Here is an 18,267-nt window from a genome sequence, read left to right on the forward strand (position 1 = left end):
CACTACTACTAATACTTAGCGAGTATTTCCCATTGACTTATATTGCGCCCGCTACTCGCTAACAGCAGGGAGTACGAATCGTCAACTACTCGCTCAACACTAATTACACTGTGTGCAGAATTATTAGGCAGATGAGTATTTTGATCACGATACTTTTTATACATGTCGTCCTACTCCAAGCTGTATAGGCTGAGAGCCAACTACCAATGAAGTAAATCCGGTGATGTGCATCTCTGTAATGAGGAGGGGTGCGGTGTAATGACATCAACACCCTATATAAGGGGGGCTTAATTATTAGGCAACTTCCTTTCCTTTGGCAAAATAGGTCAGAAGAGAGATTTGACTGGCTCTGAAAAGTCCATATTGTGCGATGTCTTGCAGAGGGATGCAGCGGTCTTGAAATTGCCAAACTTTTGAAGCGTGATCACCGAACAATCAAGCGTTTCATGGCAAATAGCCAACAGGGTCGCAAGGAGCGTGTTGGGAAAAAAAGGCGCAAAATAACTGCCCATGAATTGAGGAAAATCAAGCGTGAAGCTGCCAAGATGCCATTTGCCACCAGTTTAGCCATATTTCAGAGCTGCAACGTTACTGGAGTATCAAAAAGCACAAGGTGTGCCATACTCGGGGACATGGCCAAGGTAAGGAAGGCTGGAAACCACCACCTCTGACCAAGAAACATGAGATAAAACCTCAAGACTCGGCCAAGAAATATCTTAAGACTGATTTTTCAAAGGTTTTATGGACTGATGAAATGAGAGTGACTCTTGATGGGCAGATAGATGGGCCAGAGGCTGGATCAGTAAAGGGCAGAGAGCTCCACTCCGACTCAGACGCCAGCAAGGTGGAGGTGGGGACTGGTATGGGCTGGGATCATCAAAGATCAACTTGTGTGACCTTTTTGGGTTGAGGATGGAGTGAAGCTCAACTCCCAGACCTACTGCCAGTTTCTGGAAGGCAACTTCTTCAAGCAGTGGTACAGGGAGAAGTCGCTATCGTTAAAGAAAAACGTGATTTTCATGCAGAACAATGCTTCATCACATGCATCCAACTACTCCACAGCGTGGCTGGCCAGTAAAGGTCTAAAAGAGGAAAAAATAATGACAAGGCCCCCTTGTTCCCCTGATCTGAACCCCATAGAGAACCTGTGGTCCCTCATAAAATGTGAGATCTACAGGGAGGGAAAACAGTCCACCTCTGGGAGCAGTGTCTGGAGGCTGTGGTGGCTGCTGCACGCAATGTGGATCGTAAACAGATCAAGCAATGACAGAATCTATGGATGGTCGGCTGCTGAGCGTCATCATAAAGAAAGGAGGCCATATTGGGCACTCATTTTTGGGGGTTTTGTTTTTGCATGTTATATTGGTTTACCTGGTGAAAATAAACAAGTGAGATGGGAATAGATTTGGTTTTTATTAAGTTGCCTAATAATTCTGCACAGTAATAGTTACCTGCACAAACAGGTCCTCCTAAGATAGCCAAATCTAAAAAAAAACCCACTCCAACTTCCAAAAATATTAAGCTTTGATATTTATGAGTCTTTTGGGTTGATTGAGAACATAGTTGTTGATCAATAATAAAAAAAAATCCTCTAAAATACAACTTGCCTAATAATTCTGCACACGGTGTAGTACTATATACTCCTGGTACTACTGAATGCAATATACAATTAATAATAATAATAATAATAATCCCAACAGAAATCATTTTCACATTTTATCTCATTTTATTTTCACTTTTTTTAAATGATACCATATGATAAGAAGTGGTCATTATTTTTCTACACCAAATAATGCCCACTCTTCTCTGTACAAAAAAAAGCCTAAAAAAAACGTAAATTCCCCTCCCCCCAAAAAAAAAAAATCTGTAAACTAAGCAGCGGATTACAAACATGTTTATGACCTTTAACATTCATTAAAATTTATTGGAAGGTTAATAAATCTCGGGCGGACGTCAGACAGAATTCTTTTTGCTCTTAATTTTAAAAGCCGGGTTGGAAAGATCTGAAGGCCGTGAACATTTTCTTTTTTTTTTTTTTAACATGAGCTTTTTTTGTTTCTCGTCCTGTAAGAGGGTGTTTACGGCGTTCTGAAGAAGAGGAGGTATGTGGGAAGGAAGATTGTGTAAAATCAACAGGTTGTAAAACTAAAACCCTTTTGTGAGCGGTTAAAAAAAAATCCCCAAAATTCGAATTCTTTTGTTTTGCTTTTTTTTTTTCTTAATTCTTTATGTTTATTCTATTTTTTAATGTAAATTGATGTTTTTTGTTTTGTTTTGTTTTTCTTAATTCTTTATATTTATTCTATTTTTTTAATGTAAATTGTTTTTTTGTTTGCTTTTTTTTTTCTTATTTCTTTATATTTATTCTATTTTTTAATGTAAATTGTTGTTTTTTGATTTTGCTTTTTTTTTTCTTAATTCTTTATATTAATTCTATTTTTTAATGTAAATTGATGTTTTTTGTTTTGTTTTGTTTTTCTTAATTCTTTATATTTATTCTATTTTGTAATATAAATTATTTTTTGTTTTGCTTTTTTTTTCCTAATTCTTTATATTTATTCTATTTTTTTAATGTAAATTGTTGTTTTTTTGTTTTGCTTTTTTTTCTTAATTCTTTATGTTTCTTCTATTTTTTAATATAAATTGTTGTTTTTTTGCTTAACTTTTTTTTCTTAATTCTTTATATTTATTCTATTTTTTAATGTAAATTGTTGTTATTTTGTTTTGGTTTTTTTTCTTATTTCTTCATATTAATTCTATTTTTTAATGTAAATTGTTGTTTTTTTGTTTTGCTTTTTTTCTTAATTCTTTATATTTATTCTATTTTTTAATGTAAATTGTTGTTTTATTGTTTTGCTTATTTTTTCTTAATTCTTTATGTTTCTTCTATTTTTTAGCGTAAATTGTTGTTTTTTTTGTTTTGGTTTTTTTTTCTTAATGCTTTATATTTATTCTATTTTTTAATTTAAATTGTTGTTTTTTTGTTTAGCTTTTTTTTTTTTTTCCATAATTCTTTATGTGTTCTTTTTATTCAAAGTCCATGTCAGGTTTCTATAGTTTTTACTCTACTATTAGGCTGATGAAAACAGTCTGACGGATGAATGGCAGGAACTTCAGAAAACCAGAGCCGCATATAACGACGAGAAATATTACAAAGGAGATTCCGACACAAAAATAAAATAATTCTATACCTCTGCTAGTGTTTAACTTCTACTCGGTAATTACTATTATAATAGTATTGTGGAGCACATAATTGAGACAAATAGAACAGTCAGATAAATACTATTTACTCAGCGGCTAATTGTTCGTGTATTTATGTATTATTGCAAATTACAGCCAATCGATGATCAGTATTTTATGTGTTTTTTTTGTTTCTATCACAATATTTATTATAATAAGAAAAAATACAAATAATAATGATAACCCCGGTAAAGACATAAAAGGGGGGTGTTGTGGGAATGATTTAAGTTTAATTCATTAAATGTACAGTAAGTCTGTAGAAGAGAAATAATGTTTGTTTGCTTTTTTTGTTTTAAATGTTGTAATTATATTTTTGCTTGTTTTTAATGACTTTCCTGGAGGCGGCCATATTAGAGACACAGTGACAGCTAGAGTTGAGCAAAAAGATTTGTAGGATCCTGGTCCATTAGCCACATCAGTGGTTGATGGCCACCGGAGTGGAGTCCTGCGAAACACCTCCTATCTGCTTGATTGTTCTGCGAAACACCTCCTATCTGCTTGATTGTTCTGCGAAACACCTCCTATCTGCTTGTGTGTTCTACAAAACACCTCCTATCTAATTGGGAGTCATGCGAAACACCACCTATCTGCTTGTGAGTTATGTGAAACAGCTGTTATCTGCTTGGGAGTCCTGCAAACATCTTCAATTTTCTTGGGAGTCCTGGGAAACACCTCCTATCTACTTAGGTTGTGTTTCGTATGACTCCCATCTGCTTGTGAGTTATGCGAAACACCTCCTATATGCTTGGGAGTCCTGCAAAACACCTCCTATCTGCTTGGGAATTCTGCGAAACACCTCCTATATGCTTGGGAATTCTGCGAAACACCTCCTATGTGCTTGGGAATTCTGCGAAACACCTCCTATATGCTTGGCAGTCCTGTGAAACACCTCTTATCTGCTTGAGTGTTCTGCGAAACACCTCCTATCTACTTGGGAGTCCAGCAAAACACCTCCTTTCTGCTTGTGAGTTATGCAAAACAGCTCTTATCTGCTTGGGAGTCCTACAAACACCTCCAATCTTCTTTTAGGAGTCCTGGGAAACATCTATCTGCTTGGGAGTCCTGCATAACACTTCCTATATGCTTGGGAGTCCTGTGAAACACCGCTTATCTGCTTGAGTGGTCTGTGAAACACCTCCTGGCTCCTTGTGAGTCCTGCAAAACAGCTCTTATCTATAAACACCTCCAATCTTCTTAGGAGTCATGCGAAAGACCTCCTATGTGCTTGGGAGTCCTGCAAAACACCTCCTATATGCTTGGGAGTCCTGTGAAACACCTCCTATGTGCTTGGGAGTCCTGCAAAACACCTCCTATGTGCTTGGGAGTCCTGCAAAACACCTCCTATGTGCTTGGGAGTCCTGTGAAACACCTCCTATGTGCTTGGGAGTCCTGTGAAACACCTCCTATGTGCTTGGGAGTCCTGCGAAACACCTCCTATGTGCTTTGGAGTCCTGTGAAACACCTCCTATGTGCTTGAGTGTTTTGAGAAACACCTCGTAGCTCCTATCGAGTCCTGCAAAGCATCTCCTATCTACTTCGGAGTCCTGAAAAGCATGTCCTCTGTGCTTGAGTGTTCTTATAAACACCTACTATCTACTTGAGAGTCATGTGAAACACCACCTATCTGCTTGTGAGTTATACAAAACACCTCCAATCTTCTTGGGAGTCTTGCAAAACACCTCCAATCTCCTTAGGAGTCCTTCAAAACACCTCCTATGTGCTTGAGAGTCCTGTAAAACACCTCCTATGTGCTTGAGAGTCCTTCAAAACACCTCCTATGTGCTTGAGAGTCCTTCAAAACACCTTCTATGTGCTTGAGAGTCCCGCAAAACACCTCCTATGTGCTTGAGAGTCCTGCAAAACACCTCCTATGTGCTTGAGAGTCCTTCAAAACACCTCCTATCTGCTTGGGAGTCCTGCAAACACCTCCTAATTTTTTGGGAGTTGTGCAAAACACCTCCTATCTCCTTAGGAGTCCTTCAAAACACCTCCTATGTGCTTGAGAGTCCTTCAAAACACCTCCTATGTGCTTGAGAGTCCTTCAAAACACCTTCTATGTGCTTGAGAGTCCCGCAAAACACCTCCTATGTGCTTGAGAGTCCTGCAAAACACCTCCTATGTGCTTGAGAGTCCTTCAAAACACCTCCTATCTGCTTGGGAGTCCTGCAAACACCTCCTAATTTTTTGGGAGTTGTGCAAAACACCTCCTATCTCCTTAGGAGTCCTTCAAAACACCTCCTATGTGCTTGAGAGGCCTGAAAAACACCTCCTATGTGCTTGAGAGGCCTGGAAAACACCTCCTATGTGCTTGAGAGGCCTGAAAAACACCTCCTATCTGCTTGGGACTCCTTCAAAACACCTCCTATCTGCTTGGGAGTCCTACAAACACCTCCTATTTTTTTGGGAGTTGTGCCAAACACCTCCTATCTGCTGGAATTCCTGGCGCCTCTTCTGCGTCATGTGAATCTTGTTGCTTATCTATAGTGATATATATTGACTTTTTTATGTCTAACAGTACAACAGAACTGTCACTAAAAAGGTCTGTAACATGTAATAATCACTTTTTATAAGGCTTTTTATGGGAATTCCTCTCACACTATTAGCCAGAAGTAGACAGCCACTCTATAAAATATCTAACTGGCTGTCTACTAATTCTACAAGTACCTGGCTGGTTGTGGATCCTCTGGAAAATGAGTTGTTTGTTGTGATAACAGAAGTCACAGCTTAGAGATAAGACAACTCCTTTAAATTCCTCATCAGTTAATAATATTGAAATGCCTCCGCTGTTCTGTCTAAGTCTATACAGCAAAGCTGACAAGTCAGTTATTGTAAATAGAAAGTTTCAGCCTATTGTGACTGCTTTAGTAACCCACAGTGAGTTTTTTTAAACGAAAAAGTAAGATAAAAACACATTTTTTTTTATATACCACGTATTCTTTTAGGAGTTCCACATATAAAAAGAGTCTAAAAAAAACCTGTAAAGACAATAAACATGAGTTTAAGGAATGACAGACTAGTACAGGAGGAGACAGGACCCTGAAATCCAGGGCATATAATCTTCAATATGTTTATAATAAAAGTTTGATTTAAATTATATGTTATTTTCCAATAATATTTTCTCTTAAAAATTCTTAAGCTTGTTATTTTTTATTTTTTATTTTTTTTAATATTAATGCTAAATATTTTTGCTTTATTGTTAGTTTTTGTATTTGCCTTTTTTTTAAAGATTTATTTTATTGTGTTTTTATATACTGCACATCGATTTTTTGCAGCATGCGATCAATGCTGAATCAAGGAGTCGAAGCATAAGCCCAACGTAATCAGTGTTGACCCCTTTGGTCAGATGCCCAACGATAGGCACATTATCAATTTTCCTGTGGACAGATTAAAAACTGATATTATGGGAATAATGGCCCACATAATTGGGGAACAAGCGTTTGTAGGAATGCTTGTTGTCAACTATCAGCCTGTCTAAACAGTCTGGCAATCACCTACTGACCGAACAAAACGTTCGTTGGGTGAGATAACTCATAAGCTGGCTTAAAAATCATCATTCAGAGAGAGGGCACAGCCTTTTAATAAACATTTTAACCCCTTTAGATGGGGGCGACACCGTTAAGCCAATGTCAATTGGCGATTATTTAGACAGGCCAATGGGCTACGAGCACAGCACGATTGTCAGTACGATTGTTCTGTGCTCGTAGAATGTTGCATTATTGGCAGCACATTGGGGACCTTTTGTTAAAACGCTCTGCCCTCGCTCATTTTTATTTATTAGCTGGAGAGAAGAAGATCCACAAAGAGTAAAGGCCACTTTACACGCAGCGACATCGCTAACGAGATATCGTTGGGGTCACGCAATTCATGACGCACATCCAGCCTCGTTAGTGACGTTGTTGCGTGTGACACCTACGAGTGACCGCTAACGATCAAAAATACTCACCTAATCGTTGATCGTTGACACGTCGTTCCTTTCCCAAATATCGTTGCTGGTGCTGGACGCAGGTTGTTGGTCGTTCCTGAGGCAGCACACATCGCTACGTGTGACACCGCGGGAACGAGGAACAACAGCATTCCTGCGTCCTCCGGCAACGAGGTGTGCGTGTCGTTAATGCGGATAGTCTCCGCCCCTCTGCTTCTATTGGTGGCCCGGTGTGTGACGTCGCTGTGACGGCGCATGAACCCCCCCTTAAAAAAGAGGTTGTTCGCCGCCCACAGTGACGTTGCTAGGAAGGTAAGTACGTGTGATGGTTGTTAGCGATATTGTGCGCCACGGGCAGCGATTTGCCCGTGACGCACAAACGACGGGGGCGGGTGCGATCGCTAGCGTGTAAGGCGTGTAAAGCGGCCTTAACTCTCAGGACAGCGGACAATCCACTGATTTCAACAGAACTTGTGTAATACTTTATTTTTCCTGCAGTGGCGCTGTTGTAGGGTTTACCAAGACTTATCTTTAGGATAGATCATCAATATTGGATCAGTAGGGGTTCTACATCAAGCATCTGAATAAAAGTGCTGCAGCGCCAGAGGTAGCATAGTAAAATCCATGGCGTGCCGGAGATGGCATAGTAAAATCCATAGTGTTCCAGAGGTGGCATAGTAAAATCCATGGCGTGCCAGAGGTGGCATAGTAAAATCCATGGTGTGCTGGAGATGGCATAGTAAAATCCATGGTGTGCCGGAGATGGCATAGTAAAATCCATGGTGTGACAGAGGTGGCATAGTAAAATCCATGGCGTGCCAGAGGTGACATAGTAAAATCCATGGTGTGCTGGAGATGGCATAGTAAAATCCATGGTGTGCCGGAGATGGCATAGTAAAATCCATGGTGTGACAGAGGTGGCATAGTAAAATCCATGGTGTGCCAGAGGTGGCATTGTAAAATCCATGGTGTGCCAGAGAGGGCATAGTAAAATCCATGGTGTGCTGGAGGTGGCATAGTAAAATCCATGGTGTGCCAGAGGTGGCATAGTAAAATCCATGGTGTGCCGGAGAGGGCATAGTAAAATCCATGGTGTGCCAGAGGTGGCATTGTAAAATCCATGGTGTGCTGGAGGTGGCATAGTAAAATCCATGGTGTGCCAGAGGTGGCATAATAAAATCCATGGCATGCGGAGATGGCATAGTAAAATCCATGGTGTGCCAGAGGTGGCATAGTAAAATTCATGACATGCCAGTGGTGGCATAGTAAAATCCATGGTGTGGCAGAGGTGGCATAGTAAAATCCATGGTGTGCCAGAGGTGGCATAATAAAATCCATGGCATGCGGAGATGGCATAGTAAAATCCATGGTGTGCTAGAGGTGGCATAGTAAAATCCATTGTGTGCCAGAGGTGGCATAATAAAATCCATGGCATGCGGAGATGGCATAGTAAAATCCATGGTGTGCCAGAGGTGGCATAGTAAAATTCATGACATGCCAGTGGTGGCATAGTAAAATCCATGGTGTGGCAGAGGTGGCATAGTAAAATCCATGGTGTGCCAGAGGTGGCATAGTAAAATCCATGGTGTGCCGGTGGTGGCATAGTAAAATCCATGATGTGCCAGAGGTGGCATAGTAAAATCCATGGTATGCTGGAGGTGGCATAGTAAAATCCATGGTGTGCTGGTGGTGGCATAGTAAAATCCATGATGTGCCAGAGGTGGCATAGTAAAATCCATGGTGTGCTGGTGGTGGCATAGTAAAATCCATGATGTGCCAGAGGTGGCATAGTAAAATCCATGGTGTGCCGGTAGAGACATAGTAAAATCCATGGTGTGCCGGAGATGGCATAGTAAAATGCATGGTGTGCCACAGGTGTCATAGTAAAATCCATAGTGTGCCGGAGGTGATATAGTAAAATCCATGGTGTAGTGGTCGCTATTGGTACGACAAGCTCTCTTCTATTCAGCTGTACATAAAATATGAAAATGTGGCACTTACAGTATACCACTACAGATTTACTAAAACAGCGGACTCTCAAGTAATGATCACGCTTCCTCTATTATGTCCATATATCCTTATAAGTAGGAGCGGACACAGTGAAGGGTCCCTAAACAAGGACAATTTTTCATGTAATTTACGCATCAATGTAAATAATAACTTACCATACCAAATATGTTGATATTATATATGGGTTTGTGACATTTGTTTTTTAAAAATGTGATTATTGTAATTATTTTCATTACTTTGTAGTCATCATATAGAAAAAGAATATCCTTGACTTTTATTTCACCCGTAATTTACAGGTATTTAGAGATGTAATGGTATGTAATGGTATGTAGAGAAGTTTCACTATGTACCAGTACAATGTGCCTGTAAAGAAGAATACTATTCTATTTAGATAGATAGGCAGAGAAAATCCTCCTGTACTTAGAAGTGCAGTTTGTGACTGCCTGTCATGCTAGAGGACCATATAGAAAAATCTACTAAGAATCCCGCAATGTCCTGAGTTGGAGGAAGAGATCTTAAGAAAAGAGAATAATCATAGCAATGTCCTGAGATATGTGCAGTGTGACTAGGCCCCTGTACAGCTGAGTTGGCTGACCATCCAGTACATCCACATCTGCCCATATAGACAGGTGTTGCAATAATGGTACAATCCCATTGATGAATCTTGAAGAATAATCTTTGGACTTTTATATTATTATTATTATTATTATTATTATTATTATTATTATTATTATTATTATTATTATTATTTTATGTCTGTATTTATTTATTTGCTATGTATTCACTCCTACAAATATATAGTGTATCCATATATCCTTATAAGTAGGATTGGGCACACTTTTTCATGCCATTTACCCATCACTGTAAATAATCTGTTGAGTGTATTGTACGGGTTGTTACCATTACAGGGATACCAAATATGTTGATTTTATATATGTGTTTGTGACATTTATTAAAAAAAACTGTATTAAAAATGTGATTATTGTAACTGTTTTTCATTCTTTGCAGTCATTATATAGAGAAAGAATATCCTCAACTTTTATTTCACTCTTAATTTACAGGTATTTAGAGATGTACTGGTTTGTGTAGCGCCCGTCCCCGCTGCCAGGCCCCGACGGGGGAGGCCCCCCTCTCACCTGTCCGCTTCCAGTGTGGCTTCCACGCGCATCTGCACTCCTAGTCTCTGGCAGGGGCGTCCTCCCTCTCACCTGCCCGCGGCTCAACAGCCTTCTCTCCTGCCCCGGGGTCTGCTGTGGCCTTCTCATGCTCCCAGGCCATGTGTACTACTTTTGAGTCTGCTCGTTGGGTGTGCGGCCACGCCCCCTTTCTTAAAGGGCCGGCATCCCATTACCCAGAAGCTATTCCAGAGGTCACCTATTACCTTAGAGGTATTTAAGTCCGCCTACCCTGACAGAAGGTGCCTGAGCAATGTTGTCTATAGTGCGTTGCCAGTTCTAAGGTCCCTGTGTGTTACTGTGTTGTATCCTTGCACCAGTCGCTTGTACCTAACCTCTGTCTCATCCTAGAGTCATCCGTGCTGTGAATGCCACACCTGTGCCATACCTTCTGTGGACGCCACACCTGTGCCATACCTGCTGTGGATGCCACACCTGTGTCATACCTGATGTTGACGCCACACCTGTGCCATACCTGATGTGGATGCCACACCTGAGCCATACCTGATGTGATGTCGCATCTGTACCTTCTCTGCTGTGCCACATTAGAGAACACTAGCATCTGTCCTTAAGTGACTAATTACTGGTCCCTGGCTGACGTGCATTTAGGCCTTATGTTGGTGCACCACACAGTCCCTGTATAGGGGTTTACTGCTAGTTGTACCTTCAGGGGAGTCCGGTGCACGATCCATTGAGTCCACCCCTGGACGCTCACCATTCCTCGGTGAGCATAGCAGTATGTAGAGATCATTCAATGTGTCCTATCCTTGACGTTTATTTCACCCTTATTTTACAGGTATTTAGAGATGTAATGGTATGTAGAGATGTTTCACTATGTACCAGTACAATGTGCCTGTAAAGAAGAATACTATTTAGATTTATAGGTAGAGAAAATCCTCCTATACTTAAAAGTGCAGTCTGTAGCTGCCTGTCATGCTAGAGGTTGTGAGTCTGAATTCTGGAAAAGACCATATAGAGAAATCTACTGAGAATCTCACAATGTCCTGAGTTGGAGGAAGAGATCCTAAGAAAAGAGAATAATCACAGCAATGTCCTGAGATATGTGCAGTGTGACTATGCCCCTGTGCAGCTGAGTTGGCTGACCATCCAGTATATCCCCTCCTGCCCACATAGACAGGTGTTGCAATAATTGAACAATCCCAGTAATGTATCATGAAGAATGATCTTTGGACATATATACACATACTGTGTATATATATATATATATATATATATATATATATATATATATATATATATATATATATATATATATATATATATATGTGTATATATATATGTGTATATATATATATATGTGTGTGTATATATATATATGTATATATATGTGTATATATATACTGTATGTATATATATATATATATATATATATATAGGTATATATATGTATATGTATGTGTGTGTGTATATATATATATGTGTATATATATGTGTATATATATATGTATGTATATATATATATATATATATATGTATATATATACAGTATGTGTGTATATATATATATATATATATATATAATCTCTTTATTTGCTATTCATTCACTTCTGCAAAAAAAAAAAAAAAGACAAGTGATAGCAATACTAATAAAATACAGAAATATAACATCTAAAACATTTTACAAAATGAAGTGTTCTCTCACCGGTGATTTGATTCCATCTAAAGATCTATTTAAAATCCTAGAGCCCTCGACACATCGTTCATTCAACTTCATTTTTCATTAAATTAATCACATGAAGAGTCACCTCTTTGAGAACAGATCTGATCCGTTCTCCTTCTCAGCTTGACATTAACCCCTTCTCTAAAGTGGAACAACTTCGGTATTGTGCAATTTACAATATTTTCGGAGAATTCCTCCCTCCCCCCCAAAAACAAAAATAAATCTAAAAATTCTGAAAGATCTGGTTGTCCGCTGCCTGCAAGTTTTAAGCTCAATATCCACCAAGAATCCTTTTTCCATGTTTCCAGATACATTAGATTTTGGCTGATTGATGTTCAAACAAATTCCATGTTGAGATTTGAACCCAGAGGCTGCAAAGTAACATGAATGTTAGTGGTGTATTCACTAATGTCGTACATTAGAGGTGCGTTCTTGGAAATGATTGAGACGGCTCACATGCGGCGCCGGCGACATCATCAACGGATGTCAGCTATGTCCCTCTCACATCAACGGATGTCAGTTCCCTCTCTGCTCTGATTGGCACAACACAATTGATATCGCTTTGTGCCAATTTTTTCCATGTTAACCCTGGGCCGAAAAATGGCCTTGGGCCCCCAGGCATGGAGACCTGTGAGGTCTTGCCTTGAGTAGGACTGTAACGCTTGCCTGGATCCACAGACTCAGACTGGCTGTAATGGACAGGCTAGAGGAAAGCCGCTCACAAAGCAGGACCCCGAGAACCCCAAGACCCTTTAACCCTTATACAGGGATTTGGAATTACACAGGGCCCCGAAGATCACTACCTGTGGAAGGCTGCAGTCTGAGAGAGTAGTCGTCAGGTAGGGGCGAACCGGGAAATTCAAAACAGGGACAGAATCACGCAGACAAGGACGTAATCAGAAACAAAGCAGAGGTGAAATCCAGATTGGGCAGCGAGGTACATCAACAGCAGGCAGAAGGGTAGCCAGGAAACAAGCAGAAGTCAGAACACCAGAATCACTAAACAGAACAGGATGGGTCAGGAACCAGGAATACAGAACTATCTCTGTAAGTGGTCAGCAGACAGGAGGGGGAATAAGAAGGGTGTGGTGCCTTCCCATTGGTTGTAGCTGAATGATGGTAACTTCAGCTGGAAGACACACACCACCTACAGTCAGCCAGTGGTACTGCAGATCCCAAGGAAACCGAGACAGTGGATGAGCAGAGCCTGCCCCCACCAGGCTGGCATTGACTCCTCTCCCATCACCAGCACTATTCCCGGCAGGAACACAGCGTCGCCTGGTGACCGAAGCAGAAGTCACTGGATCGGACTCCGGTGGGGACGTAATAAGGACCTGACACTCCCAATCTCTTATCTGATGCCCTGCAGTATTAAAAAAAAAAAGCAGAGCATTAGATTAGCCATCGGCAGCTCCCTCTCTGATCCGATCGGCTCAACACATGTGACGCCCTGGGCAAGCCAGGGGTCACAGGTCATCACACCACCACACCCTACACCCCAGTGAGGAACATCTAAGCTACCTAAAATCCTTGTTGCCTTCCTCCAGGAGCTGGTGTTCACACCAGGGGGTGGGCCAGGCGGTTGGCTCCGCCCACCGAAGAGTTCCCAGCCCTGGAGGCGGGAGGAACCAGGCAGATAGTGTTTGGAGGAGGAAGTGAGAGGAGTTGAAGTTTAGCCCAGGCAGGGCTTGAGTGAGGAGTAAACAAGCAGTTGAGTAAACAGTGAAGTGGAGGAAAGGAGTAAAAGTGAGAGTAGAAAAGCCTGAAGTTGGTCCAGCTGTGTGCCTGGACAGTGACAGCAAGGTCAGCAAACGGCGGTGATTGTCCGCAGGGGTGACTGCTCGGAGGTTGCTGGAAGGACCACGGATGGGTAGTGGCCCGGCGGTCTGGAGCAGTATACGAAGAACAGTCAGCACCAGGGCAGGGGCCTCTCGGACCCCGGCAAGGCTAGGAGTCGCCATAATTTGCCAAATCCGTCAGTGAAGGGGACGTCTGTCTCCAAACAACCAAGTCCCGATTGAAGGCAACAGTCCGACCGTTACGGAGAGACACCGCCACCGCCAGGGCACCAGTTTCTCAGGGCCAGCGCCTGCGGGCAAAGTAGGGCTCCTCCGGCCCATATCCAAGCCGGGGAGCGGGTTATCGGTGGGAACCCATCGAAACCATCATCAACATAGGTGCAGGACAGAGGGACCGTCACCTACTGGGGAAACCAAGTGCAGCCGTCCGTGGGAACCGTCTTTCCAGCCGTGTGTTTTACCGAGAACTGTGTCATCGTCTCAGGCTGAGTGAGTACCACAGTGCCGCAAGGCACAGCGCTGCCCCCGCGTCCCTGAGCCCACCAAGCCCTGCATCTCCCACCTCATCACTGGGCCCCGGGATCACCAACCCCTACCCACGGAGGGGCAACACAACAACTAGCTGCTTCATATCATCATTCCCGGGATCCTCATACAGAGCAGCGGTGGTGCCAACAAATCACCACAACCGTGGGTGGCGTCACGGACAATAAACTATCCCATATCCCAATCCCCTTTCACTCACGGGCGAGGAGCGCCGCTAGAGTCCCCGGGATCCGGCCCATCGCTCGAGCCATCGAGCAGCAGCAGGCCGCAGCAGCCGCGGCAGCCGGACCCGAGCAGCAGTGGGAGAGCGCGGCGTCCCCTCCTCCGCCCGCGACACACAATTGGTATCGCATTTTGCCAATGGTTTCCCTGTTAACTCCAGGCCAAATATGGCCATAGGCCACCCCCAGGCATGGAGACCTGTGAGGTCCTGCCTTGAGCTGACATTCCTGATGCCTTTGTGTCAGTAACTAATCTGATGCTCTGCAATGTAAAAGTTGAAGTCCTATCCTGGGACTAGGGAAAAAAAAGTTTTAAAAAATTGCAAAGATATTTTTTAAAAAAAAACCACAAAATAAAGAATAGGTCTTAAGACTGGTCGCACAAAGGAAGTGACCATGTGGAAGGTCCCAGTGTCCTGAAGAGAGGGTTGACTGTGAAGTACCCCTAGGAGATGTGCCATGTTCTCTAGTGACATCGTCCAAACTCAGGGCAAGAGCGGAACTGAGTGAACCCGTGGAATTAAGGGCCTTCAACACTCCAAATTCAGCCCCGATACTAAAAAATCTTGAAGGTGAAAAATCAACACCTTGTGTCATTGTCTGACGAGTGTCGTTCTGTAAGCTTCATGTGTGCAGATCCCGTAGGAGTCAATATTTTCCTGGCCGTACGGTAGGCGTGGAGGTGACAGTCCTCAGAGCTCACATAAAAGCATCTTCAGGATTACACAAGTCCAACCAGCTGTCAATCATCATCACTTCCTTCCTGGTTATTTTCTGAGAAAACAGAACGAGAATTACTAATAAAAGAAACTCAGCCAAATATAATATTTATTTATATATTTTCTATGGATTCCAGCTTTCCGCACAAGAGGCTCGGCTTCAACACGGTGATGTCATGGGTGGAATGTCTCGAAAACCCCAAACTCCAATTCTTTTCTTATGAAATCACCCATCTCATCCAATTATAAGAGACATATAGCTCGGAGGGAAAAAAAAATAAGAGGGAATATTAAAAGTATAAAAATAATGTTAATTGGATAGGATGGATGTGAAAATCTTCATCTTTTTCACATCTAAATCATGTTTGTGACTTGTCTCTTAGAATTTGAGTCTTGAAAAAAAACCAGTCTGTCACTCAGATTTCTAGAGCACCTCCTCGAAAAGTTAGATCTCATCTGTGATTTTTTTTTTTTTGTTTATGTCAGCCAGTTCTGCTCCTGACATCTTCTTCTTATAGCTGTGTGACGCCCCTGACTCTATCAGGGTGTCACAGGGAACTGCATTCTCCTTTCTCTTATAGTGCAACTCACCCTCCATGGTTCTGGGATCCTAACTACTGGTATTGCTCCATCAGCACTCAAATCCTAACCACACCTCACACCACACCCTGTCAGACACACCAGTGGGTGGTCTAGCTGGAAAAGGGCCATCCACCTAGGGGTCAGGCAGACTGGTGAGAGGGACATAGTCAATTTAGAGTAGCCTTGGGCGGGAAAAGTGTCAGTTAGAGTTTGGAGGAGTGAGAGTTTGGAGTTTGAAGTGAGAGGAGCAAGCACTTGAGTGTCTGGGTTTGTGGCCCAGGCACTGACGGCAAGGTTGGCAGACGGTGGTGGCCGTCTGCAGGAGTGGTGAAGCAACGCGGAACCGTAGGACCGGGGTCGGGCGTTGGCCCGCCGGTACCGACCGGGGAGTACGAAAGCCAAAGGAAGCAGCACACCCAGGCAGGGCCATCGGACCCCGACCAGGCTTGGAGCCGCCGACAATAGTCAAATCCGAGTGTGACCGGAACCCCAGGGGTTTCCTAACAGCCAAAGACCCGATAGAAGGCAACCGCCCACACCGTGAGGGTATACAGCTACCGCCTAAGGCTAGAGACCCAAGGGCCAGCGCCTGCGGGCAAACGGGCTCCTCCGGCATCCATACACCGGGGAGTGGACTACCGTTGGGGATCCATCGTAGTCAAACAAGTACATCAAGGTGCAGGGAAAGACAGCCGCCATCACCTGTCCGGGGAGAGACACTGCAGCTGGCTGTGGGACCCATCCATCCAGCCGTTTGGTTTACCGAGGACTTTGTGCATCTCTTACTGAGTGAGTACACCCGTGCCATCCGGCACCGCGCCGCGCTGTCCCTGCAACCCTGCACCTCACCAACCCTGCCTCCCCGTCACACCACCGGGCCCCGGGACCACCGACCCCTACCCATGGAGGGGGGGAAAACAACATCCCAGCTGCTCCCTACCATTGCTCCCGGGATCCCCGTCACCAGCAGCGGTGGTGCCCATTTTCACCACAACCCGTGGGGTGGCGTCACGGACTAAATCCCCAAACCAACCACCCTTTTCACTCACGGGCGAGGAGCGCCGCTCGAGTCCCCAGATCTGGCCCACCACTCGAGCCACCGAGCAACAGCAGCAGCGCCGGACCCGAGCGTTAGCGAGCGCGCGGCGGCGTCCTCCCCGCCCGCGACACATCTACTGAAGCCAGCTTGTTGCCCTGCCCCGCCACACCCCGCATAATGTTCTCTGCTGGGAACCGTTACATGTGGGGGGACGGGGCGGGGCAGTGGGCAGCATCCACCCCACAAAGTGTGCTCTGAGCCGCCATAGAGCAGAGCACACTGTCAGTGTTTAGTGCTGGTCTGCAGCGGAGCACGGACCGGCAAAAAAAACCTGCGAACTGGTGGTTGGGGACCCTTGGTTTACTTTACCCCTATTGGTGGTAAAGTAAAGGAAGTTTCCAATTCAGGACCATTAAACTTCAGCAGAAAAAAAGTTTCTCTTGCTGTGGAAGACCCAACGCATTTGTGTATTACTGATTTTAATGGATACCTTGCAATACTTTCTTTCACCTGCGGGGGTGCTGCAGAGAAATAAAACAGTTACTGTCACAGCAGTAATCTCAGTTTATAGATAGAATTGTATATATATATATATATATACAATTCTATCAGCTGCCAGTAAAGGCCGCTTTACACGCAACGACATCGCTAACGAGATGTCGTTGGGGTCACGAAATTCATGACGCACATCCGGCCTCGTTAGTGACGTCGTTGCGTGTGAAACGCAGGAACGACCGTTAACGATCAAAATTACTCACCTTATCGTTGATCGTTGACGCGTCGTTCCTTTTCCGATTATCGTTGCTGCTGCAGGACGCAGGTTGTTCGTCGAGGAACTACATCGTACCTGTGGCCGCCGGCAATGAGGAAGGAAGGAGGTGGGCGGGATATTCCGCCCGCTCATCTCCGCCCCTCCGCTTCTATTGGACGGCTGCCGTGTGATGTCGCTGTGACGCCGCACGAACTGCCCGCTTAGGAAGGAGCTGGTTCGCCGGCCACAGTGACGTCGCAGGGAAGGTAAGTCCGTGTGACAGGTGTAAGCGATGTTGTGCGCCACGGGCAGCGATTTGCCCGTGACGCACAACTGACAGGGGCGGGTACGCTCGCTAGCGATATCGGTACTGATATTGCAGTGTGTAAAGTGGCCTTTAGTCTAGTCTGTCATTTTCTGTCTTCTGATTCACACCTCGGTAACCAATGCCTTAAAACCATAAGTAAGAAGCAGATTTTACTGTAAATTGATGGCGACAGGAACCATTTTCAGTTGGTTTCTGCAGGCGGATTATACGAGAGGCGTCAATCACCCGCTTCCATTTACACGACAAGCAGACAG

This window comes from Anomaloglossus baeobatrachus, chromosome 6, assembly GCF_048569485.1.
Source record: "Anomaloglossus baeobatrachus isolate aAnoBae1 chromosome 6, aAnoBae1.hap1, whole genome shotgun sequence".
Lineage (NCBI taxonomy): Eukaryota > Metazoa > Chordata > Amphibia > Anura > Aromobatidae > Anomaloglossus > Anomaloglossus baeobatrachus.